The 25,276-nt window shown below is 40.6% G+C and overlaps 1 pseudogene; it reads left to right on the top strand.

The window, feature by feature from the left end:
* The first annotated feature begins 3,035 nt into the window (after positions 1–3,035).
* Positions 3,036–23,541, top strand: LOC139081873 (uncharacterized; annotated as a pseudogene).
* The last annotated feature ends 1,735 nt before the right edge of the window (positions 23,542–25,276 follow it).

The following is a 25,276-nucleotide window of genomic DNA, read 5'->3' on the forward strand; positions in this document are numbered from 1 at the left end:
GAGATTTCAACATGCTACAGGTTATAACATCCAATTCTATCATTATCAACCTATGGGTAATTTTGACTATATTATGTGAAAGACAATAAATATGAATCTTGCCTGTATGTGTGAGCAGGGAAAAAATTCATGATTATTACATTTGTTACAAACAAAAATTCTTGTGTTTTGGTAGTTTACTTTAAACTTTCCTTGAGATTTTGTATTGTCAATGATAACAGTGGTTTAGTTTGATACTTGGACAAGTCTATGTCCTATTATGAATGCATGCATGTGCACACACCTTTGACTTTTCAGGGTCTCAGTTCCTTATCTGGAATATAAAGTGTTGCATCCTAGCACCAGATCCCTATTCCTTCCACAGCTATAGTTCCAAACAAGTTATTCTCAAGGCACCGAAAATTAAGCGTCAAAATATGCAATTACAGCTGCAGCATATTTTACTCTAATTACAAAGGCTGGAAAACGTATACATTTTACAAAACCTCTCAAAGATAACAATCAAAACCAAAAGCTTTTATTTAATCCTGGATTGTCCAGAAAATTCAGTTAACTAGAATATTGTATTCTTTGGATATTTTGATTGATTAAGTTTAATATGCTTTTAGAAGCAGTTCATTACAAGTATAATGGATTTATAATGTGGTAACTCCAAATTCATACGAAGAATAAAGGAAATAATATGAAATTATGCTTTTGTGGAACATTCTTGCTGATTTAGAAAATCTTTTAAACTTCATTTCTTTGTCTGCATGAGATTTTTATTCAATTTTGGATCTTAAGTGATTGCAAATTCTCCCTTAATAAAATTATTTTCTAGTGGGTGTCCTCATTTTAAGAGATGAACATTGCTAATAAGATGGGTATAAACTTCCTGTCTCAAATAAAGACACTGAAAACTAAACAAAAAACCCCACACTACCATTGTATCATTCAGAATCCATTAGAAATCACTATCGTTAACTTCTTTGGAGACTTATAAATTCCATTTTGCACACATAGAGATTTTTCTGTCACCTCTTTGCTACTATCCATTCTATAATATAGTCATTATTGTCAAACTTAAACATGAAATACAACTCATGAAGTTTTGTGGCTCAGATTAGCCTTAGTTGAAAGAAAATTGAGATGTATTATAAAGCCTTTTAGAATAATAGAAAACTGTAAGCAGGTGTTTTGCAACATTAAATAAATTATGCATAAACATTATGATTAATAAATAGAATTGCTTGCCTCAAAACAAGTTTAATGTACTTACAAAGAAATATAATCATCCTCTCTTCAGTATTTAATACTGTTGGCCCTTTCCATCTTTCTTCCCATTGGCTTCCTGATTCACCCAGTCCTAGTCCTCTTCTTAGCTCTCTGATTTTGCCTGCGTTGTCTTTTTCTTTAGCACCACTTCCCTTTTTCACCTTGCATTTGTATCAGTTAGATTATGTTCAGTTGAAAGAAACAAAAACTCAACTACTGTGCCTTACACACACAAGGGTTTATTCTCTCCAAAAAAAGGAAATTTAGATACAGAATGTCCAGAGCTGCTACCTAACAGCCTCATGAAGTCAGTACAAATTCAGGTCCTTCTACTGTTTGGTGCACTGCATGTGGATTCCTCAAGGCCACTTTATAGCCAACATGACTGCTAAAGTGAGCCGTTATCTCTGCGTTCCAAGCAACAGGAAGGAAAAATGGAGAAAGAGGGCTTGCTCTGTCCTAGAAGTCCCATACAACACTTCTGACAACAAATAATTGGCCGGAACTTAGTCATATGGCCAACAGCTCTATGGTAAGCTGAGAAACGTGGTTTCTTTCAGGAGCTGATGTGCTCAGCTAAAAGTTTGCATTCCGTTACTAAGGAACCTGGGGGAATGGATATTGGCCAGGTAGCTAGTAATCTCATCAAATGTTTGTAAATCTCGCTCTGTATTCTACATTGTCCCTAACCAGTCCCAGTTTCATGGATGGCCTCTCAAATCTCTTCCAACCTCAATTTCTATTCTGCTTTCCCTTCCCCATTTACACATTCCTGGTTGATTTTTCCATCCAGACCTTTCTCTAGATTAGAATCTCAAATTCAATATGCCTAGAACTAAATTTATAATCATCTTACTAAATCCCCAAGCCAGATTCCACATAGTTTTCTGAAGCTTAAGGCCTCCAATCACGCAATCAGCTCACACCACATGAGGCATTTTTCTAATCCCGCTCAGTGTTTACTGCCTCAGGGCTAAATAGCTTGCCGGGACCCGTATTGTGCTTCACCTCACAATGTACTTCTGATCGTATGGGTGTCCCATGCCATTTTGTAAAAAAAATTTTCCATTTTGGGGGGTAATTTTTCTGCATTTAACAAATCCTCTCCAAGATGCAGGACTAGCTTCTTTATATGACTTGTCATTATAAAGTAAAGTAAGCATCATTGCCTGAGAGGATGCAAAATAAGTGACTGGAAATATGGTTTTATAACCAGTTCTGGGTTTCTACCAATTTTTCTTTTCAATTAAATTGTTTTCTTTTCTTTTTTATTTTGAGGAAGATTAGCCCTGAGCTAACATCTGCTGCCAATCCTCCTCTTTTTGCTGAGGAAGACTGGCCCTGAGCTAACATCCATGCCCATCTTCCTCTACTTTATATGTGGGACACCTACCACAGCATGGCTTAACAAGCTTTGCCATGTCTGCACCAGGGATCCGAACGGGTGAACCACAGGCCGCCCAAGTGGAACGTGTGCACTTAACCACTGTGCCACCAGGCCAGCCCCCTAAAATGTTTTCCACCAGATCATCTGGCGTATGCCACAGGGCCTTGTTGGTGGAGTGATGGTCCGATGGGGGTGCTATTTGCAAAGTTCATTAATACAAATTAGAAGCTATCCACCAGCTCAGAGAGCTTCTGTTCAGATAAGAGCAGAGAGTACTTTTTACCAGAACTTGCTATGCAAATAAGCCGAGAAAGAGCAGCATCTTCTATATGGCAAACAGAAATGTTCGGGAGGACAGAGTAAAACTTCACACAGAAGGAAGATAAATCCCAATATGTTTGAGGAGCAGAAGGGAGAAGGAAAAAGTGAAAATGAGGAAATATGCTTTCGGTTGTCAGAAGAAGCTGACATTCTAACTAGAGCCTCTAAAAGGTAAGGTCGGTGCCCTACATGCATGGCTGTTAATGAGACACAGGTTGAGGTGAGTAAAATAATGTACCAGCTGTCCTTTGTCTGCCTCTCTACTGAAATTGCTATCTCTGAGGTCGTTAATGCTGAAGCTCCTTGTCTTTATCCATCCCACCTGACCGCTCTATAGCATAGCATCAGGCACTATAAATTGCAACGTCTCCTTAAGCATCCTCCCTTGGATTTTAAGAATTGCAAAATACTCCCATCTGATTCTTCTCCTGCTTCTGTGGTCAATTCTCCTTTATCTCAAGGCTGGTTCCTGTTTCTTAACCTGTTTATTAGTCCTGCTGTTTCCTGGAGTTAATCATCCACTTGCTTTTGTTTTCTTTTCCTGCTGATCTAATTTATTTCCATAGTATCAACTTTATGCATCAGTGACTTCCAAATCTACCTTCCAACCCTGATCTCTTTCCTTACGTCAAGACCCATGTCTCTGTCTACTAGATATCTCCTTCTGAATGACTTACAGATACTTAAGACTCAACACGTCGTCTTTCTCTTCAAATCTGCGATTGCCCTTATATTTTCTGTCTTGATTAACAATGTCCCATCCACCCAGTCACCCAGGCTGGGAAGCTTGGAGTCATCCAAGATCCCTTTGTCTTTTTTGTTCCCATCTTCCATTTCATCAGTCACCAAGATATGTGGATTTTTATAGCACATACTACATAGATCATTGTTGACCTGACCTTCCCCACACCCCACCTCCACTCCATGAGTGATTTGAGAGCAGAATGGTGTCTGCTCAATTGTGGATCCTCAGCTCACACTACTGGACCTGGTACTTTGGCACACTGACTACACTGTAAGTTTCTATGCTATTGCTGATTCCCCTGGACACATATTTACAATAATCAGTCAATATCTGGGTCTAATGAGGGATTCTGAGAGAAGAACACGCTCTGATATATTTGTTTCTCTTTTTCAACAGAAAAACATATGGTGAGGCTGGCCCCGTGGCCGAGTGGTTAAGTTCATGCGTTCCGCTTCGGCAGCCCGGGGTTTTGCCAGTTCCGATCCTGGGTGGGGACCTAGCACTGCTCACCAAGCCAGGCTGAGGCGGTGTCCTACATAGCAGAACTAGAAGGACCTACAACGAGAATATATAACTATGTACTGGGGGGCTTTGGGGAGAAGAAAAAAGAGGAAGATTGGCAACAGATGATAGCTCAGGGCCAATCTTTAAAAAGAATAGTTAAATATTAAAAAAAAGAAAAACATGTATGTTTACATTGTATAATGGATTATAGTTCACACATCTAGATATTTAGTTTCTGTAGAGAAATCAAGCCCAGCTTCCCTCTTAAAGCGAGTGTGTAAACAGAAGGATCCTGTGGAAATGCCAAAAGGCAAAAATTGTCAAGGAGTTTCAATGAAGAGATTTGCTTAGTTTGGGTTTCCCCCAAAGCAGGGCCTGAGATGAGGGACGTGGGCACAGGTCTCATCATATGCTCATGTGTGATCCCAGGAAGCAGGAGTAGGAGAAAAGGGAGAGTTCGGCAGAGGAAGAAAAACCAGGAAAGAGGGATTTACTGGGCTGGTCTCCACTGTGGGCAACCGACTGGGACCCTCAAAAGCAGCATGTAGAATGCCTCCCAAGAGGCATTGTTTGCTCGAGTGCAGAAGGTCGGGGCATTTGTCTACTGACTCCCATCTACTCCTGGAAGAGGGTTATCTCCAGGAAAATAAACCCTCCTGCACTTTGGGCTGCTCACATGTGCAGGCCAACAACTTCCTTTGGGTTTGCTGAAAACCCTGGGGCAGGAAAGTGGAGAGGTTTATGGTGGGTGTCTGAGGTGGAAGGTTAATGACATGCATAGAACTGTCCACCATGGCTGCAGCTGAGGTCAGAGGTGGCTGAGAGGAATGATACCTGCTACAAGACTGAAAGGTGATAAAACAAGAGAAACAGGTTCCTGGGTATCTGGGCAGATTGTAGGTGTAACATGAGGACTTGATTGAGTTTGATTACTATTTCCACTGGAAACATCCCTGAGTGTTCTCTCCTTTTTCGAAAAAATTGTGATGAGGGGTGGGGTGGGAAGGGAGCAAGCGGAGAGGAGTGTTTCAGATCCAGTGACAGACATCATATGTTGGTCCCCCTCACCCAAATCCAGCTCTCTACTGATTCTATTTGAAAGGATGCAAAAGCTAAATAGTGTATTTCACAGTCTTCCTTGCTAGGCTCCCCCAGGAATTACCTGATATCATTCTGGCAACAAGACATTAGAGAACATCTGTTGACACTACTCTCTTGAATGAACATGGATGTGATGTCCAGAGCTAAAGCATCCATCTTGTAACCATGAAGGCAGAAATGATGAAGAAAGCAGTCCTAACTGATATAGAGGCAATGCAAATCCCAACAGGGATGGGTCCCTTTAAGCCTGAGTGGGGCCAGGCCATGTAGGAGGCCCCTAGCCGCTGTTTCATCTAAACATTTCATTTATGAGAAGGAGACCAGCTCAAGGAAAATGCTCAAGCCTAGCTCTAATCCAGTTGCTATAAGACAGTCCTACTGAACACTTTGCTTTTAATCTAGCCTTGAATTTGAATTACTCATCACTCTATCTTCACGTATCCATGCTGTCCCCATCATTGTCTCAGTGTTCCCAGAATCTACCTTGTTCCAGGCCTTTAACCCCCACAGTGGTGTCCCCACTCAGTAGCTCCCAGCCCCCCTTACCTTGCCAATCTGTTCTAGCCTGGCCACGCTGCTCTCTGTTGCTTCCACCTGCCTTACCCTGTCCTGCTCCAACAGGGAAGAGATAACATCACAGGGAAAGAAAGGACTGGAGGGCGTGAGAGGACCAGTTCCATATTCCCCCACCTCAAGTTCTGACCAAATGAAGCTTCCATCAGCTTCCCGAAGCCAGCGTTATGTTATGAACTGTTACACCCACAGAGGAACAGAAAGGACCTTGGGCCATATAGCTACCGTGCTATACAGAAGAAACAAAAATCTGAACAAAGCCTAATATAGGAAGTTTATTAGGCTCTTTCATCTGAAGTCATTCCAACCCTTTTATGTTTTATCCATACAAATAAAATTAAGAATTAAGTAATTCTTGGGGCCGGCCCAGTGGTGCAGCAGTTAAGTTCGCACATTCTGTTTTGGTGGCCCAGGGTTCGTCAGTTCGGATCCTGGGTGCAGACATGGCACCACTGGGCAAGCCATGTTGTGGTAGGCACCCCACATATAAAGTAGAGGAAGATGGGCATGGATGTTAGCTCAGGGCCAGTCTTCCTCAGCAAAAAGAGGAGGATTGGCAGCAGATGTTAGCTCAGGGCTAATCTTCATCAAAAAAGGAAAAAAAAACAAAAAACTAAGTAATTCTTAATTCTAAGACTAAATTTTTTTTTAATCAACAGAGTTATTGTATTTTCTCCAGGAGAACCATCCCCAGAAGTCACCAGCCAAGAGCCAATAAGTTGTACACTTGTTGTCCCTTGAGACCTTGAAATAATCCTCCCTTCTGTAGTATGGACTTATCTCCTTGACGTGGTAGCAAATTCTTTGAGGACAGGGGCAGGGGGCTTCCATTTCTCTTGCAACCTACAGCGAACCTAGCACACTGTAGACTCAAGAAAGCCTTAATGAGTATATGGTAGATCATTTCCTTTGCTTTAATCCGAACCCCTTCCAAAGTGATTTAGGCCACTTGTTAAATAGCAATCTTTTTAGATGGGGATGGAAAATTCCTGCTCTTTGGTGGTTCATGGGCCAACATGAAATTAGATGGTAGGTGGTTTCTGTTTAGTTACTGTAGGTAGACAACTTTTCTTTCTGAAGACATTGCCTTTTACAGTAATTAGCACTCCTGGTGTTTTTGGTTGGCAGGCTGAATGAGTCATGGAGGCCTCAGGTCACAACTGAGGCAGGTTTTAAAACCACATGGGAAAAACATTTTACCTAAGGAAATCCAAGTGTATAACTATCTATCATGACACCATCACCATCTATTCTTGTATTCATTCAACACATAACTGTGCACCTACTGGGTGCTAAGTCACATATGCTAGACATAGGGGTAGAGTGGTAAATGATGAGATGGACAAGCTGCCTTTCTGGCTTATAGTCTAGGAGTGGACACAGACAAGTAAACAGGAAATTTTAATAGAGTACCATCACAATACAATTAATAGACAATTATGTACAGTGTAGTCAAAGCAAATCCTGAGAATCCCTGTATTTAAAAAATGAGGATGATAACAGACAAGTAGACCACCACGCAGCAATCAGAAGAGCTTGGGCAAGAAGTTCTGTGTTTTTCCTGATACCCCAACTCATAACAACAATAATAATGGCAACAATTCTTCATACTTGCAAGGCACAGGACAAGTTCTAAACTGTTGTAACGTATTATCTCATTTAATCCGTATAAAAACCTTTTTGAAAAATATCTTATTACCACCCTTTACAGAAGAGGAAGCTGTGGCTTAGGGAAGCTACCTTGCTCTGAAGAACAACTCTCACATTTCAACGACAATAGCACATGGCGCTGTTTATTATGGGCATACTCTGTACTAAGTGTTATTTGATAATTACTATCAATTTTCTAAATTAAACTCTTGTATTCCTAAATACTGTAAATAAGATTTCTTCTCATATAAGCAGGGGCACAATTTACCAAAGATAAAAGCACCTGATGAGAAATGACTTGGGGACTGTGACTAAAAGACCCAGAACTACTTAGAAATTTCAAGTCTCACTTTCTTTTATCTTGGAATTCTTTTTAAGTTTCTCAATTTTAAAATGTTCCACTCTCTCCTACATGGGAAAAAAGTAAAACCTGTCTTTCTATTTTAAGTCTGTAAAAACATGTTGAATGATCCTTTACATTGAAGTCAATATTCTCAGGCTCCACGACTAGCAAACAGCGCATCAAGCAGCGTTTCACAGCCTGAGGGAGATTAAATAACCAGCTATCTGAGTCCCTACTGACGCTCAAAACACAACATTTTATGATCACAGTAATATCAGTATATACAACCTTCAAATTCACTTTTCCTTAAAAGCATGAAGAAATGTGGAAATCAGGAAATTCTACTTGTAGTACCACAGTACCAAATGTCCCATATTTACACATACTGGTTATAGTTTGAATACTTTCTTATTACTTGTCAAGACTTAAAACATTTTTAAAATGAATTTGTTTGTTTTTCAAAACCAATAATTAGTGTAATATATAGACAACTGTTTTAGTATTTCAATTATTTTAAATGTTTTCAATCATCATTGCAAAATCAATGAACACTTTACAATAAAACTCTATCTTTAAAAAATACACAGTTATATTACAAAATCAATTGTTACTATGCCTGAGGAGTCCCTCGATTTCGATGTAATAGGAGAGACTAGTTTATCTGAAGATTTTTCCCAGTCTTTTCTGTGGAATTTTATTAGTGTGTCTTTGCCTTTTTGACCTGGAGTGAGCAGATATGTTTCTGAGGGATAAGAAAGATATTAAGACATTTGCCCAGTTTTCTGAAAGGAGAGCATACTCTGATTTTTCCCTGTGATTTTCTTATTTGTCATGCCACAAAAGTCACATCGTGTTGGCAGAGGTGTATTAACTGTGAAGAAAAAGGAGGGTAAGCTTGGGGCTCCTTACTTAAACTGCTGCCTTCCAAGGCACTGGGAGGGTCCCACTCAATGTGTTCATACGGTCACGTGTTTTTCTCCTTTCCCATTTCCCCTCTGTCACATTTCCCCCTTGAGCTGAGTGGCATTAGAATGGCATAAACATTTGGGGAGATTTGGCTAAGGCATGCTTCCTCAATGGGGGTGCTACTGTTCCCAACAGAGGCAAATATACTACTCTTTTTAAGTATAAAGCACATCTATATACATTACATAAGCATATATACAATATATCCTCGGTCTTAAAATTTCATGGGGAGGGTGGCAATTAGGAAAAACATGTCTAAGGATGTTCCTTGGAGAAAGGCAATAAATGAAAAAAGGTTGACAAACACTGGACTAAGGGGAAATTACACTGGAAATACATTTCATTTAGGTTTAGTAGTATACATTATGAGGTTTGAAATCTCTTTTGTTTATAGTTAAGCTATTATAGGAACGGCCTCTAGGGATGTGCCTACTACCCACTGTGCCAATTTACCTGTTCATGACATGAAGAGACAGGGCTAGAGGTTGTATTACAATATGAATGTGTCCTACCATGTCCAGCACCAGAGGATATGGATAGCAGAGGAGAAAAAGTGTTTGAAATGTTCAAAGTTAGAAGGTGCTCCGTGAAAAATTCTTCTCACCACCAGACATATACATACATGTATAAGTGAAGGAGTCAGCTCATATAGACACCAAATCAAAAATGGAAGGTTTTCTTGCCACAGTAATACAACATGCACTATTACAAATGTACTACACATTTTTATGGGGATAACACAAATAGAATTGACCAGAATCCCTGTGTTTGTGGAACTCCATCTATAGAGGTACTATAAGTAGTACCTTTTGTGATTACAGTGAGTTCTGTTTCAGGCATTTGATTATCAATCAGAAAAAAAAAAAAGTTCAATCAACTATGCTATAGAAAGTCTGAAGCATCTTTTTATTTTTCAATAGAACAAAGTTTTCAAAAACCCAATATCACTGTCACTGGGAACTGCTTTTACTTCTATGCCTTTCCTGTTTAGGAGTCTCTCACAGCTGGTGGAAAACTGATGGAGTCCATCTCATTGTCTTCCTTGACTCTGGTGCCTTCACCTCCCACTCCCAAGAGGAGCCAGATGGACTGCCCCTTCCCAATTCCACAGACAAGCGATTGGGTAATTGCTTCTCCCCTTCCAAAGCTGCTCTTTTCACTAATGTTGAAGGACAGCTGTGATCAGGAGCATGAACCCTGGAGCTCGACTCCTGGCTCTGCCACTTAGTAGCCACACGACCTTACTTAACCTCCCAGTGCCTAAGTTTTCTCACCTGTAAAATGGGGTAATAATAGTACCGATAACAAAGGCTCCATCAAGTATCTGTGAACTTACATTATGACTAAAAATTGTTTAGAGCTCTAACAGTTTACACATAGTTATAAGTATACCCAGAGCACAGATGATGTGTAGATGTCACTGCAGTATCCTTCCAGTATTAATTCCTCACCAGCTAAAACTCTTGTTGCAAGTGACTGGGTAATGTTTGCTCAAGTGCTGTCCAGACCCTCTTCCCCTTTTTTCATGCTAGGTTTCTATTTCCTCCTGATTCTTCTGCTTTCCTTGATGCATTAGTTTTGTAGGGCAGCCGTAACAAAGTACCACAGCTAGGTGGCTTAAGATAACAGAAATTTATTCTCACATTTCTGGAGGCTAGAAGTCCAAAACCAAGTTGTCAACCAGGCTGTGCTCCATCTGAAATCTGTAGGGGAATCCTTGCAGAGATTTATTGGCAGTCTTTCACGTTCCTTGGCTTGCAGCTTCACAACTCCAGTCTCTGTCTTTGTCATCACATGGTGTCCTCCCCGTGTGTCTGTGTCTTCATACATGGCCATCTTCTTATAAGGACATCAGTCCTATTGGATTGGGGGTCCACCCTACTCTGGTATGACCTCATCTTAACTAATTACATCTGCAACGACCCTGTTTCCAAATAAGGTCACATTCTGAGGTAATGGCGGTTTGGACTTCAACATACCTTGTTTTGGGTAGGATGCAATACAACCCATAACACTTGGCATTCTATATCCCATGCTGATCTACACTGAGTCACATCAGCCTGGCCACTTCCTTGTGCCAAGTTATCTTCCCTACATCAATTGCCTTGCAAACCTTCCTAGGAAATTAAATTCATATTGAATGTATTTGGATTTAAGTTGCAAAAAGGGATACACTTAAGATATAATGTTTGCTGTGCATAATTGAGGGGAAAAATTGTGCTTCTCAGAAGATATAAGATGTTTTAATTGTAATGCTTCTCTGAGTAAGATAAAGTAGTTATTAAATGTGAGCTCTTACTTCTAACCAATGAGGCTTGGTTGCAAAGTGATTAAAAAAACCCAAAACCACCCAACATTTATTGAGCAATCACTATGTCAGGAGCTCCTCTAAGCACTTTAGATACAGTAATTCATTAAATACACACACACACCACACACATATGAACTAAAGGAAGATACTATTATTACCAATCTTGTATAGTTACTTAAGCACTGAGAGATTAAGTAATTTACCTAAGATCACAAAGCTAGTAGTGGTGGAGTTGGAATTGGAACCCTGCAGGATGCCTTCTGAGCCTGTGCTTTTAACCATGATGTTTCCCACCTTGAAATAAAAAATACATCGATCTGTGAAAACTGAATAGTTAATCAAATGACGCTCAATAACTGATGGACGGAGGCTCACAATGAAACAAAGGGAAATAGTCTTAAGAACATCTAGGGCATTAATGGCTACATCCCAAATAAGGATTAACCTCCACTTGTTCTGAGGCATCTGGAGAGAGATGGGTCAGTAGGCTGCAGGCCAGAAATAAGAGGGAAGGACTGAAGAGACCAAGCTGTTGAAAAAATGCTAGTGCTTGGACTCCTCTCCCAAGATACTAACTCAGTAGTCTGGGACAGGCCCGGTCATTGGCGTTTTCTCAAAAGCACGTGAGTTGATTCTAAAATGCAGACAGGGTTGAGACACTGCTCTAGACACACTGCAGCCTCCTGCCATGGCTATTCTATACCTTTCCTGACCTGAAACCCAACTCTAAACCTTCAGTGCCCCAGCCCTCCAACTTCAGCAGATCCCAGGTCAGGGCCCTGGAGAAAGCCAGCCACTTTCTGGAAGAGTCTTTACCACAATACCAATCCCATCCACCTGGGAAGGCACCCCACGGTGAGGTGATTCCTGCTCTGAGACCAAAAGAGGGGAGCAAAGACTGGGGCACAACGTCCTTCCTTGCCTCCCTCCCCTCAAAGAGATTTCCATCTAAAGAGCTGGCATGCTCGGTGCTTCACTCAGTTTTCCCTCCAAAGGTAGCACTGGGAAGAAAAGCGAATGAGCTGCTGATGGACTTCCCATTAGCCTGGCACCCAGCCTAGGTTCTCAGAGTGAGTGAGGACACCCGGATCCAAGCTTGGGGCTGTCTGCTACTTCCCAGGAAAAAGCCATTGTTTCACTAATGATCCTTATCCTTTTTTATTGACTATTTTAAATGAATTTGTTTAAAAGCTTATTTTCCTTTAAATGTCACCCGCATAATCAATGACTCTTGAGCACTGAGGGTATGTGAAACAGAGGAGATCTCAGAGAGGCCCAGCATGAGGCCCAGCATGGCAGAGCTGTCAAAAGCAGGAGCTGGCAGTGGGAGGATGCCATTGTTAAACCAGGGCAATACTCAGAGGTTCTGTCCTAGGTGGCCCCAGAGCCTTTGATCCTAAATGGCCCATGGCTGTGGAAGGGATTCGTCCACCAGGACAAATCTACCTGGGACTTAAGCTCTGCCTTAAAAACTTGGTGAATTCTCTCCTTAAAAGTCATGTTCTGGTAAGTCTAACTTTACAACCAAAATTCCATGTTGTAATTCATTCATTCATGTGAAGCTTATCTCATGTGAAGGTTATCTCATGTCAATGAGATAACCACTAAAGGATGTTGACTGGGAGATGGGAACAGAAGTATGTTCTTTCCAAGAAGAAAAAAGTAACCAGAAAATCTCGACTGGGGAGAAGATGGGGTTTTACTTAGTGATTTCACCAGCTCTCTTTCAGAAGTGGCAATAGAGAAAAACAGTTTCTTCCTCATTTTGGAACACAAAGAAAAAACCAATCAAGAGTAAAAAAAAAAAATCCCCATTTCAGGGAAGTTAAAGCATAAAGCAAAATAAAGGCCAAACATATATTGACTCCTGGTATAGGTTTTTTCAATTCCGGAATGGTTTTCAATTCTACGTATAAAGATTCAAGGTGAAGAGAAAAAAAAATCTACACAAGCCCAGGGAAAATAGGGCAAAATTCAATAACGATTGATGGCAGTTAAGAGTTTGTAAACTGCCTCATTGTTCCTAAGTGTTTTTATTTATTTTATCATCTTTTCTGTATTTTTTAACAATATGAGTTATATAATGTGTGTTTTTGCTTTGCAGTGTTTACATTTTTAAAAATTTAAGTGGGGAAAGATAAAAGTTTTTTTATTTCCATGAATTATATCTACAGGTAGTCAAGCTGCATTCAAAATCTGCCACTGCATTATTAATATTCTGCCCTTTGGAGCCTTGTTGCCACACTCACTCATCTCCTCTCCTATGGAAGAAGTTAGCTTTATGGGCATTCACCCCTAGGGCAGAGTGGAGGAGATCACTAGCAAGAGATTGGATCAGTGTCAAGGAGAGGCACCTGTATGGTGCCCTCTCAGATCCTCTGACTCTTCCAGTTTCACGTCTTCTCCTACCCAAACCCCATGGTTCATCCTTTTAGTGATATTCTTACTGGCATTCTTGATTCTTTTCTTTCTCTCCTCCACGTGTGCCTTCTTTGCCAAACCCCATTAGGTTAAAGTCCCCTCCACTCTTTTGGAGCTTGCTTTCAACCTTAGAATAAAGTCATGAACCTGGGCTGAATGGATCCACAGCAAAACCATGCAACGTGACCCACCTGGGCCCTCCCTGCTACCTGAGAAGGGCCTGTCTTTAATGAATGCAAGGTCTCAGGACACTTACTTAAACCTTTCCCTCTACCAAGCCCCAACATCACTGCTGTCATATTCACTCTCAATTAACAGCTTCTCATCCTACTTACTGTGGACCAAGGGCACTCAATATAAACCTCCCATACTTTCTTCCTTTTCAACTTACATTTTCTCAGTATTTCTCACACACACAAACTCTTTCCTCCTTTTATGTCTCTTTCCCAGCCCCTCTGCAAAGTTGATCCCACCACATTCACTCTAGGGGCATCACTTTCTCAAGAAATCTCTTTGCCTTGACTCTTTAGTCATCCCCTCTCCACTGACATCTTTTCTTCTACTTATAAGATGTTCTAGCACCTTCTAATCTTTGAAAAAAACAGAACCTTTCTCACGACACCACTTTTCACCTTGTGTTAAACTTATTTGTGCATATGTTTTTTGTCCTTTACTAGAATGAAGACCCCTTAAGTCCAGGAAATAAAATTTTAACATCTTTTTATTTCCTCCAAAGTCTGAGATTGGGCTTTACATACAGTACATGCTCAATGAATGTGTATTGAGTGAATAAATGAATATTTCAATCTAGTCAAGTCATTCTTGGGCTTATTCCTAGTCTCCGAAATAAATCCATGGGAGTGCTCTGAACTTGTACAGTAAGACTCATGTCGGATTTAGAATGCCTGAAGACTGCCCTGGACTCAACATGAGGGATATCTTCTCAGATAGTTACCGCTTCACTGTAATATAACACCATGGCCCTTCTGTCGATGTTTCCTATCTTATTTAGTGATACTGGAAACTTCACAATTAGAAATTAATTCCCTTGACTTATATCTTCAGTCCCTCTTTAAAATGCAACAGTCTCTGGGAGTGGTATTACATTTAGATTGGTATAAATTAATTTTTCTGATATTTTTCTTTGGACTGAATGTGGTAGACAGAATAGAACTATCACCTTTTGTCCATGGAAAAAGGGGGCAGAAATGTATGGTTTGGGGTTCCAGAATATACACCTCGCAGGGTAGCCTGTTGTCCTGTCCCAAATCGCAGCAGGGCCCCAGTAAACTTACAGTGGTTCTCCAACAGTCTCCTGCTTTGCCCTCCCAATTTCGTGGTCTGAAATTCCCAAGGGTAGATGCTCTCCATGCCCAGATAACAAAAGCAAAGACATTGTCTCCAGAAGGCCACTATTAAAATGTAGTTGGAAACAGGCTGGAATCCTGCTTTAATCCTGTTTCTGCTATTAACAAACTGAGGGGCAACTTTGGTTCTCATCTACAAGTGGACTGGACTCCATTTCTCTGACCCTGCAAGGACTGGTTTCTATTAGGGGCCCATGACAGTATATGATTTGTGATATTTTTCCTTCTTTCTAAACTTCCATAATTTCAAATGTCTTATAATTTATATGCTTTTATTTTACCCGAAAAAGGAGTAAACTATCTAAAGCAAAACAAGAGTATTTCAATTACAAGCTTAGGGGAGAAAAACATGGAAATATCTCTGGGGCTAGAATGTTTTTCCTAAAATGAATTTTGGTGAAAAATATGCTCTACAGTCTACAATGCCATAATTAGACCTAGTCTCCATCAATTCTTAATCACCAAAGATTAAAAAAGGCTAAAAAAAATTATATAGGGAAGGGAAAGCCAGGAAGAAGATGTACTAATATAAAATAAATATGTCCCTCACTGTATGTAATTGTACCAGATATTAAATCCTGCCTATCTTCAACAAACACACACACACACACATGCATGTACACACACACACACACACACACACACACACAGAGTCATGTAAAGGGCATTTCCAATTTTCCTAACAGGCATATATCAAGCATCATCAGAAATTTCCAAATTACTACATCCTTACACTTGGTAGCAGGATTTCAACTCCTCAAAATCTCTCACAGTTAATTGTGAGCACCAATCAAAGGGTGTACTTCACATGCGTCTGTCTTGGATCTGCGGCACTTTCCCTCAGTATCCACATCCACAGTCTGGAGGGTCATGCAAAGGAGTATCACTGTAATCCTGATATTGTAGGAACATCAAGGCCCATGACAAAGGCACTTCTCCAGGTCTCCCAAAGCTGACAAGCTTCGAGGCACCACACTCATCCTGGGCTCCACAAGGGGAGCAGTCTTCTCTATAACTTGGTGTACTTTTCACAAAATCTATCCCAAAACACAGCTCCTTTGCCCACTGGCTTTCTCCTTTTCCTCAGTTCAAAGAGTGACGGAGGACAAGCACCATGTCCACACCATTACCCAGGCTCAAACCCTGTTCTAAGAGCCAGACAGGGGACAGATGCTATACCATCCTTCCATTTTCCTCAGTTTCTTTCTTCTGCTGTGGCTCAGACCCCAGAAAACTTTTCCCTCCTTCCCCTGCCTCCCAAATTCTCCTGCTTTTCTGTGGATGCAAAAACTCCTGCTGGGGGTGAAGAAAGGTGGGATAAAAGGAGAGGATGTTCTTTATGTTGGTAGAATGCAAGCTCTGGGTCAATTAGTCATGTGCTCTATTGTAATTCAAACACCAACTTGTCCTTCACTCAGTAAAATCTTGTCACAGATCATCGTAGGATGCTAGTTCTGACCCAAGAATTCTGTGCAATTTGCCAACAGTCAAGACTCAACCTCCACTGAAATCCTCATGCATGCTGGGAAAATCTAACAGATTGTTTCCAACTGATTTTTCTTCCATTTGTATGGAAAACATTGGGTTTTCACAAGTCTATGCAGTATCACCTTGGGGACTCCTGCTTACCCAGCTCTTTACCACTCGACCTGCCAGGCCTCCTATTGACCCAGTTAGTGGTACCTCAAGTTAATTGCAGCTGACCACCAAGCCCCACCCCAAACTGATCTCAAACTAAAGGCAGACTTTGGAAGATGGCATCAATGAGCTTGTTGGGACAACTTTTTTTTTTTTTGAGGAAGATTAGCCCTGAGCTAACTACTGACAGTCCTCCTCTTTTTTGCTGAGGAAGGCTGGCCCTGAGCTAACATCCATGCCCATCTTCCTCTACTTTATATGTGGGACGCCTACCACAGCATGGCATGCCAAGTGGTGCCATGTCAGCACCCGGCATCCCAACCAGCGAACCCAGGGCCGCCGAGAAGCAGAACCTGCGAACTTAACCACCACTCCACCAGGCCGGCCCCTGGGACAACTTGACTAGGTTTCTGCAACCATGATTCCCTAACATGTTTAGAGATTTTTAGTTTACAGAACCAACAAACAGAAATCCCTGACTCTACTTGTTTCCCATCTGGCTTTTAAGTCAGATGAGTGTGTTTTTTCTACCTTCCCCATCTGCACCTCATCTGAGAAGTTCTTTAAGGATGAGGGAGGGAAAAAAAAGGAATGGGCTAAGAAGCAGATGAGGGAAGTGCAGTGAAACAAGGGGATGCAGTGTAAGTGTGAAAAAGAAAGAGAAAGTGGGGAAAGCCTATAAGACAACTATCTTAATTTCATCGTACAGAGGAAATACTGCTAGAACTGCTGATTCAAGTGCTTTGGGACTACGTTAAACCTCAGTGCCTTTTTCCGAAGACAGAGCTCGGAGGAAGCCGGGTTTTCCCTCTTGACTTGTGGCCACAGATGTGACATTCAGGGAAAGCGAGAAGCTTGGTTCATTTTCCCCCAAATCCCTCTACAGCTAGACTTAACTTCTTCCATTAAGTGGGCCTCCTTAAACACAGCCCTGAATGTAGGAGCTGAAACTGAAAATATTCATTAGCAATCAAGAATCCTTTCCAGTTCCTAGTTAGCTCTTGGGGAGGAATTTCTCTTCGCAGGGTCCTTACTTTCTCTGAAGGCAGTCAACTGCACTGATGCAAAACAGGACTATGAGACCATTTGTACCTGGCTGCAGTCCCAGAAGAGGTTTACTGGGCATTACTTTATGAAAGAAAGTTGCTAAGCTGTAGTAAACACCCACAGATCTCTGAGACCAAGAATGAATCAGAAAGCTATAAATAGTTATAAAACCTGATCATTTCCTTTTCTGTGTCATCTACACAAGGGGTGAATAGGTTAATTCATTACAGAGAGTTAAAAACAGGACAGGATATGGAGCCCTTGAGAACACCTTCCTGTAGATATGTCAGTGCTAGCCTCCAGACCCCAACTTTACCAACCCTGATGCAGGTCATCATGATGTGAATTAGCAAGTGACAGGAGAATGTTTTCTAGTGAAGAGATAGTGTACAGTTTTAGAGCCAGAAAACAGAGCTATACCCAGAATCAGACACTTAAGAATCAGATTCCTCTCCACCTTGTGACTGATTGGCCTTTCTGATTAGAGTCCTGGAGACAGCCCTACATGGGTACTTGTCCTTTCCAAAGTGTGTTAACACCCCTGTAGCTGGAAATCTAGGATTATGTAAATTAATGAGAATTTTTTAAAAATTATACAACTAGTTGAAAGCATGGTGTGGATCTACTGTTTTGCTGAGACTTGAGGTCTTCAGAGTCCCCTCCCTGCTTACTCCCAAGGTTAGTGCACAGTGTGACCAGCACCACCCTAGGTGCAAAGGAAGTGACTCCATGAATGTCAATGCAGTAGGCAAATATTTCTGAGGGCTGGCATCATCAATTGCCCAGTTCTTAGTTCTCTCTGTATCAATTCAGGAGAGAAAGGCAACCCTCTCATTTCCTTCCCAGAGTGAGGAGACTTCATTGAGAACTTTCTGGATTCTGAAAGCCATGATAAACACTAGTTTCCTTCTGGAAGCCAGACACAGTGCTGGAAATATAAAAGTTTTCTTTTAGTCCGTAGAAGAGTGATTTATCCTGCGGGTCATGATCTGCTGCATTAGTCTGGGACATATTGCAAAATTGGTATGAGATTTCTTCTTCTGATTGAATCAAGTATGTTTGTGAACTCTAATTTAGCAACATTTTCCTTGACCACATGGGCCTCAGACAGCAATCATGCCCCATAATTCTATAGAAAATATCACTCTGGTTCTATGAAGCCTTGTTCTTTTTCTTTATTGATTCAGCCTTAAGACTGCAGTTGCTCACTTATGAGGTAAAACAAAGTGTCTCTGTTATGAACTTCAGCTCAATTCTCTGTCGCTCCCTTGACTGCGGTTTGCTTGAGTATTCTCTGGGTATTTCTCCTTTTTTGGTCAGGGTTTTTTTAGGGCATGGAACATATCCATCATGTTAACATCCAGTCTGCTTTGTTCACTTTATTTGCCAGAACTTTAGGGATCTAAAGCTTAAGGGTTTAATGAGACAATTTTTCACTTTTCTGTTATAGCAACTCTCCATTAATTTATCAGATAATGCCTATTATGTGATACTTCCCTCTACCATAATCTAAAGACAGGAAACCACAAAATACCTCATTTTGCATAATATTCTGAGCTCTGACTCACTTAGAAGGTGTGATTAGAATCACAGAATCTAAATCTTGAAGGGAATAGAGAGGTCATCTCACTGACTTACCATGGGAATCACCTAGGTTGTTTTTTGTTGCTTTTTTTTTTTTTTTAATACAAGAGTCCTTCCCTCTTCTCCCCACCCCAGGGATGCTGATTTTCTAGGTCTGACTTCGTGTTAAGACTCTGTACTTTTAGAAGGTTCCCTAGGTGATTCAGAGGATTAGCTGTCTGTGACCCACTGATACAGTTGCCTCTCCCTTCAAATGGAGGAATATCTAGCTTTGCGATTTTGTGATTTTGATTTGTGAACATCCTGTTTCTGAAGGAACAGTGTAAGAAATAAGACGTGTCCTGTGGAGTCCTGCTTATCACTTCACAGACTGACTGTACACTCCATTCATCATTCACTCTCCAGCAACGCGTGTGAACGCTTAAGCTGAGTCCTAGTACTATTAATAGGAATTGCTTGTGAAGGACCCACAATGGGCAGGCACTGTACAAAACATTTTACAAATAATATATTTAATCTCCACAACATTCCTGCAACGTAGGTTTGTATGACTGTCCTCATTTTAAGAAGAAGAAATTTAGGGGAGTTCAAATTTAAACCCACATCTACTAGGGGCTCTATAGCTCATGTCTTCTAGTGTTTCATGTGTACCAGCCAGTTCCAAAATAATTACAGAGATAAGTAGACACACTTTGTTTATTTTAATTAAGAGAAGCTAATATTTTAGTCTCAGGAAGATGCTTATTTTTTTTCTGGTTATCTTGAGTATACAAAAATAATTATAGCCAATAACTATTGACCACTTATTATGTCCCAGGCACTTCATGTGTTAGATTAATTACAGTACTGGCAATCCCTGTGGGGGATATACTATTTATTTACATCTATAAGTGGCTTACGATTTAAAATTTCCACATTTTTACATACTTTTTAAAAATAGGATAGATTCTTACTTGTTGGGGATGCTTTAACATTGTACTGCTGGAAGAGAGAGAGTAGATAAATTGGTCTCCCAAAGTCCCCACCAGGTCTTCAATTCTATAAGTAGATTATAATTACCCCGAGAGATCCTCCACTGAAAAACTTTCTATTTCCTGTCAAATTAGAAAATGTTTCCAGTGCATTCATGGATTGAACAGGCTCTATCTGATCATAATGGTTCACTTTTCCCATGAGTTCAATAAGTTATATTTTTAGCATTTTTCTGAAGCCAGAAAAAAGTCACTCAAAAATCCCAACAAACCCCAAGTGATATTTTCAAAAGGGAGTTTTTGGCCACAAGCAGTGGATTCCTTTTCAAGTGACTGTTTGGAGTAAAATTTAGCTCAAAACTAAATTAAGGATATTCTCTGTTTTTCTTCCATTCAGACTAAGAACATTTTTAAACATATAGATAAACTAGAAATACTTCTTAACTCTAGGAATAATTGCTTTTTTAACTTGGATCTTTGAAGATTGTTCTAATTTTTTAAAAAAGGTAAAATCAAGCATATAAAGTCAGAGTAAAATCTAAGACAATGAAAATTCACTACATACTCTAAAGTTTTCACTTCTTGAATGTTCTTTAATATAAAAATGATTCATTAGTTTAGTAAACATTTCCTTAGGGCCTGCAATGTGCCAAAAATCATGCTGGCCACTGGGTAAACTGAGATGGATGAGACAAGCACTCTTGAGAACTTTCAAGTATACTTCTTTTATATTATTGAGTTAACCGGCATCATATTTGGCCAATTTACCATTTTTTACCTACAATAATGGCAATTTCGTACGGTTCATCCTAATAGTTACTATATTGTATTGCACTGATTTATCATCAGAAAAATAAGTAGGCATTCCCATGAGGAGAAGTGGAGTAGAAGATGATGATAAGACTTCCTCATGCCCATACCACTGAGGTTGTACTGAATCCCGCAGCTTAGGAGAACCACTGGAGGTTGCTACAGTGCTCTGGCAAAGCAATGGGGGTGGAAAACACTATTGATCTGTGCTATTAAAAAGCAATATAATTTTGGTAGGAGTTTAGGAGATGAATGCAAGGAAGGAGAAGTTGGAGGTCATGAGATTAGTTGTAAGCTTGTTCCATTAGTTTAAGTGGGAAATGATGAGGCCCTGAATTAAATCTATTTTACGAATATTAAGGACAATATTTATGAAAATAACAAGATGGCTGTGAATGGTTAATTTTATGTGTCAACTTGACTGGGTCACAGGGTGCCCAGATATTTGGTCAAATAATATTCTAGGGGTGTGTGTGAGGGTGTTTCTGGATGAGATTAACATATGAATCAATAGACTGAGTAAAGAAGATTGCCTTCCCTAGTGTGGGTGGGCCTCATCTAATCTATTGAAGGCCTAAATGGAATTAAAAGGCTGAGTAAGATAGTTGCATGCCAGAGGGTGAGAAATAAATCTAACAAAAGTTCAGGGGCTTCAGTAAAATTTCTAGGGGTCCAGTGGTATGGGGCATGTCAAGATATCACTTCTAAGGTGAAGGATAAGTTGTTGAATCTGGCTCTTCCTACAACCAAAAACAAGGCACAACGCCTAATTGGCCTCTGGATTTTGGAGGCAACATATCCCATATTTGGATTTGTTATTCTGGCCCAATTTTCAGGTGACCCAAAAAGCTGCTAGTTTTGAATGGGGCCCAGAACAAGAAAAGGCTCTGAAACAGGTCCAGGCTGCTGTGCAAGTTGCTCTGCCACTTGGACCATATCATCCAGCAGATCCAATGGCACTTGAAGTGGCAGTGGCAGATAGCTATGGTGTTTGGATCCTTTGGCAGGCCCTTGTGATTTTGGAGCAAAATTCTGCCATCCTCTGCAGATGACTACTCCCCTTCTGAGGAATAGCTCTTGGCCTGCTACTGGGTTTTATCTGACCCACCACACTGTAAAATTGGGCATGCACTGCAGCACTCCATCATTTACATGGAAGTGGTACATATGTGATCAAGTTTCAGCAGGCCCTGAAGGTACAGGTAAGTTACAAAAAGAAGTGCCTAACTTCCCATAGTTTCCACTCCTGCTATACTGACTTATTTCTCCCAGCCTGTAACTGAGGTCTCACGAGGAATTCCCTACAATCAGTCGACAAAAGAAGAGAATACATGGACCTGGTTTACGGATAGTTCTGCACGATATGCAGGTACCAACCAAAAGTGGGAAGCTGAAGTACTACAGCCCCTCTCTGGGACATCCCTGAAGGACAGTGGTGAAGGGAAATTCTCCCAGTGGACAGAATTTGAGCAGTGCACCTGGCTGTTCACTTTGCTTGGAAAGAAAGATTGCCAGATATGTAATTACATATTGATTCACTGGCTGTGGCCAATGGTTTTGCTAGATGGTCAGGGAGTTGGAAAGAACAGAATTGGTAACAAGAAAATTTGGGGAAGAGGTATGTGGATAGACCTCTCTAAATGAGTGAAAAAGTGAAGACATTTGTGTTCCATGTGAATGCTCACCAAAGGGTGACTTCAGCAGAAGAGGATTTTAATAATTAAGTGGATAGAATGACCTGTTCTGTTGATACTAGTCAGCCTCTTTCTCCAGCCATCCCTGTCTTTGCCTAATTGGCTCATGAACAAAGTGGCCATGGTGGCAGGGATGGAGGTTATGCATGGACTCAACAATATGGACTTCCACTCATCAAGGCCAACCTAGCTATGGCCACTGCTGAGTGCCCAATCTGCCAGCAGCAGAGAACAACACTGAGTTCCAGATATGGCACCATTCCCTGGGGTGATCAGCCAGTTACCTGGTGGCAGGTTGATTACACTGGACTGCTTCCATCATGGAGGGGGTAGTGTTTTGTTCCTAATGGAATAGAAACATCCACTGGATGTGGATTTGCCTTCCCTGCACACAATGCTTCTGCCAAAATACCATCTGTGCATTTACAAAATGCCTTATCCACCATCATGGTATTCCACACAGCATTGCTTCAGATCAGGGAACTCACTTCACAGCAAAATAAGTGTGGCAATGGGCCCATGCTCAGGGAATTCACTGGTCTTATCATGTTCCCCACTATCCTGAAGCAGCTGGCTAGATAGAATGGTGGAATGACCTTCTGAAGATTCAGTTACAGCATCAACTAGGTGGCAATATCTCGCAGGGCTGGGTTATGGTTCTCTAGAAGGCAGTATATGCTCTGAAGCAATATCTAACATATGATTCTATTTCTCTCGTAGCCAGGATTCACAGGTTCAGGGATTAAGGGGTGGAAATGGGAGTGGCGCCTCTTACTATTACCCCTACTGACCCAGTCACAAAGTTTCTGTTTCCTGTTCCCACAACCTTATGCTCTGTTGACCTAGAGTCTTAGTTCCAAAAAGGAGGAATGCTACAATGATTCCATTGAACTGAAAGTTACGACTGCCACCTGGCCCCTTTGAACTCCTCACATGTCTGAATCAACAGGCAAAGGGGTTACTTTGCTGGCTGGGGTGACTGATCCTCACTACCAAGGGGAAATTGGACTACTATTCCATAATGGAAGTAAGGAAGAGAATGTCTGGAATACAGGAGATCCCTTAGAGCTTCTCTTAGTTTTAGGATGCCCTGTGATTAAAGTCAATGGAAAACTAAAACAACCCAATCCAGGCAGGGCTACTAATAGCCCAGACCCTTCAGGAACGAAGATTTAGGTCACCCCGACCAGGTAAAGAACCATGACCAGCTGGGGTACTTGCTGAGGGCAAATGGAATACAGAATGAATAGTGGAATAAGTAGTTATAGCAGCTACAACCATGTGACCAGTTACAGAAACAAGGACTGTAATTGTCATGAATATTTACCCTCTCCCTCCTTCTCCCCTTCCCTTCCCACCCCCCCCCCCCCCAATATCTCCTATTGGTTCTGTTTCTCTGGAGAACCATGACTAACACAATGGCATCTGTCATTCAACTGATGGAATTCATGAGCAAATAATTTTAAATGTTTTAAGGTAAATATATTCTGGAGTTCTAGTTACAAGGATAACATTTCTGAAATTTAAATCTGACAACTTCCTCTGAGACAGGTATATTATACAATTTGGAAACAAGAAGGTATCCAACCTGGCAAATTGTGCAGTTTACAGAGCCTCCAGAAAAAAAAAAAAAAAAGAATTGCATCTATGGCCACAGAATCAACTCAGAAATGAACATCTATGTATTTCTAATCTCTAATTGAAGTCTTGTTAAGTTCTCTTGAAAACTGAATTGGTCAAAGTGTTAATGCACAAGACTGAAATATTTTCAAGTTGCTATTTAAATAACTTCTAGGAAGTCATTACATTTCATGCCAATAATTCATTCATTTATCCAATAATAACTTATTAAGCAACTTTTAGATTTGGGGATATAGTCCTTGGTCTCATTGAACAAACATCTATTAGGGGAGAAAGACTGTCAAACAACCACACACACAAAAAAGTAAAATTATTTTTGCTCTAGTAACTTAGATATGTACATGATGTTTATAATTAAAAGGTTGTAATATTTTTTAACTTGTTAAGGTCATGCATTTAATCTTAAACTTGATCTAGCATTGTAAATTTTAAAATCAAGACTTTTCCTTCAAAATATTCTCCTTTCACTCTTCTAGTATCATTTTGACTCTGGGAGTAGGGTGGAGGTGGCCATCATAGCTCTCCTCCAAGAGTGGCGGAAAATGTGAATAACTCCCTGTCTTTTAGTTGCAGGTGGTAAAATTTTATAGAATGGTTATGGAGCCATTTCATTTGATTTTTTTTTTTTGTCCAGACCTGCCAGTGTGGCCCAGATGAAGATAATAGTCACTAGATAGAAGCCAAAAAGCTTGTTTCTAACCCCTCTTCTGCTACTAACTCTCTGTATAGACCTGAGCAAGTTGTTAACCTCTCTAAGCCTCAGTTTCCTCACGTATAAAATTAGAGAATAAGTCTGTTATCAGTGCTTTAGAGGCCTACCATGCTTTTCTTTTCTCTTAGTCATAAAGCCCTTTGTTCAATCAAAATTTTATGTGAAAGCAAAAACAAGTGAAGAGCTATAGTTTCATTTCCAATGATAAATCTGAAACACCTCCCACTACCAAACAA

Source organism: Equus przewalskii, chromosome 2 (genome assembly GCF_037783145.1).
Source record: "Equus przewalskii isolate Varuska chromosome 2, EquPr2, whole genome shotgun sequence".
NCBI lineage: Eukaryota > Metazoa > Chordata > Mammalia > Perissodactyla > Equidae > Equus > Equus przewalskii.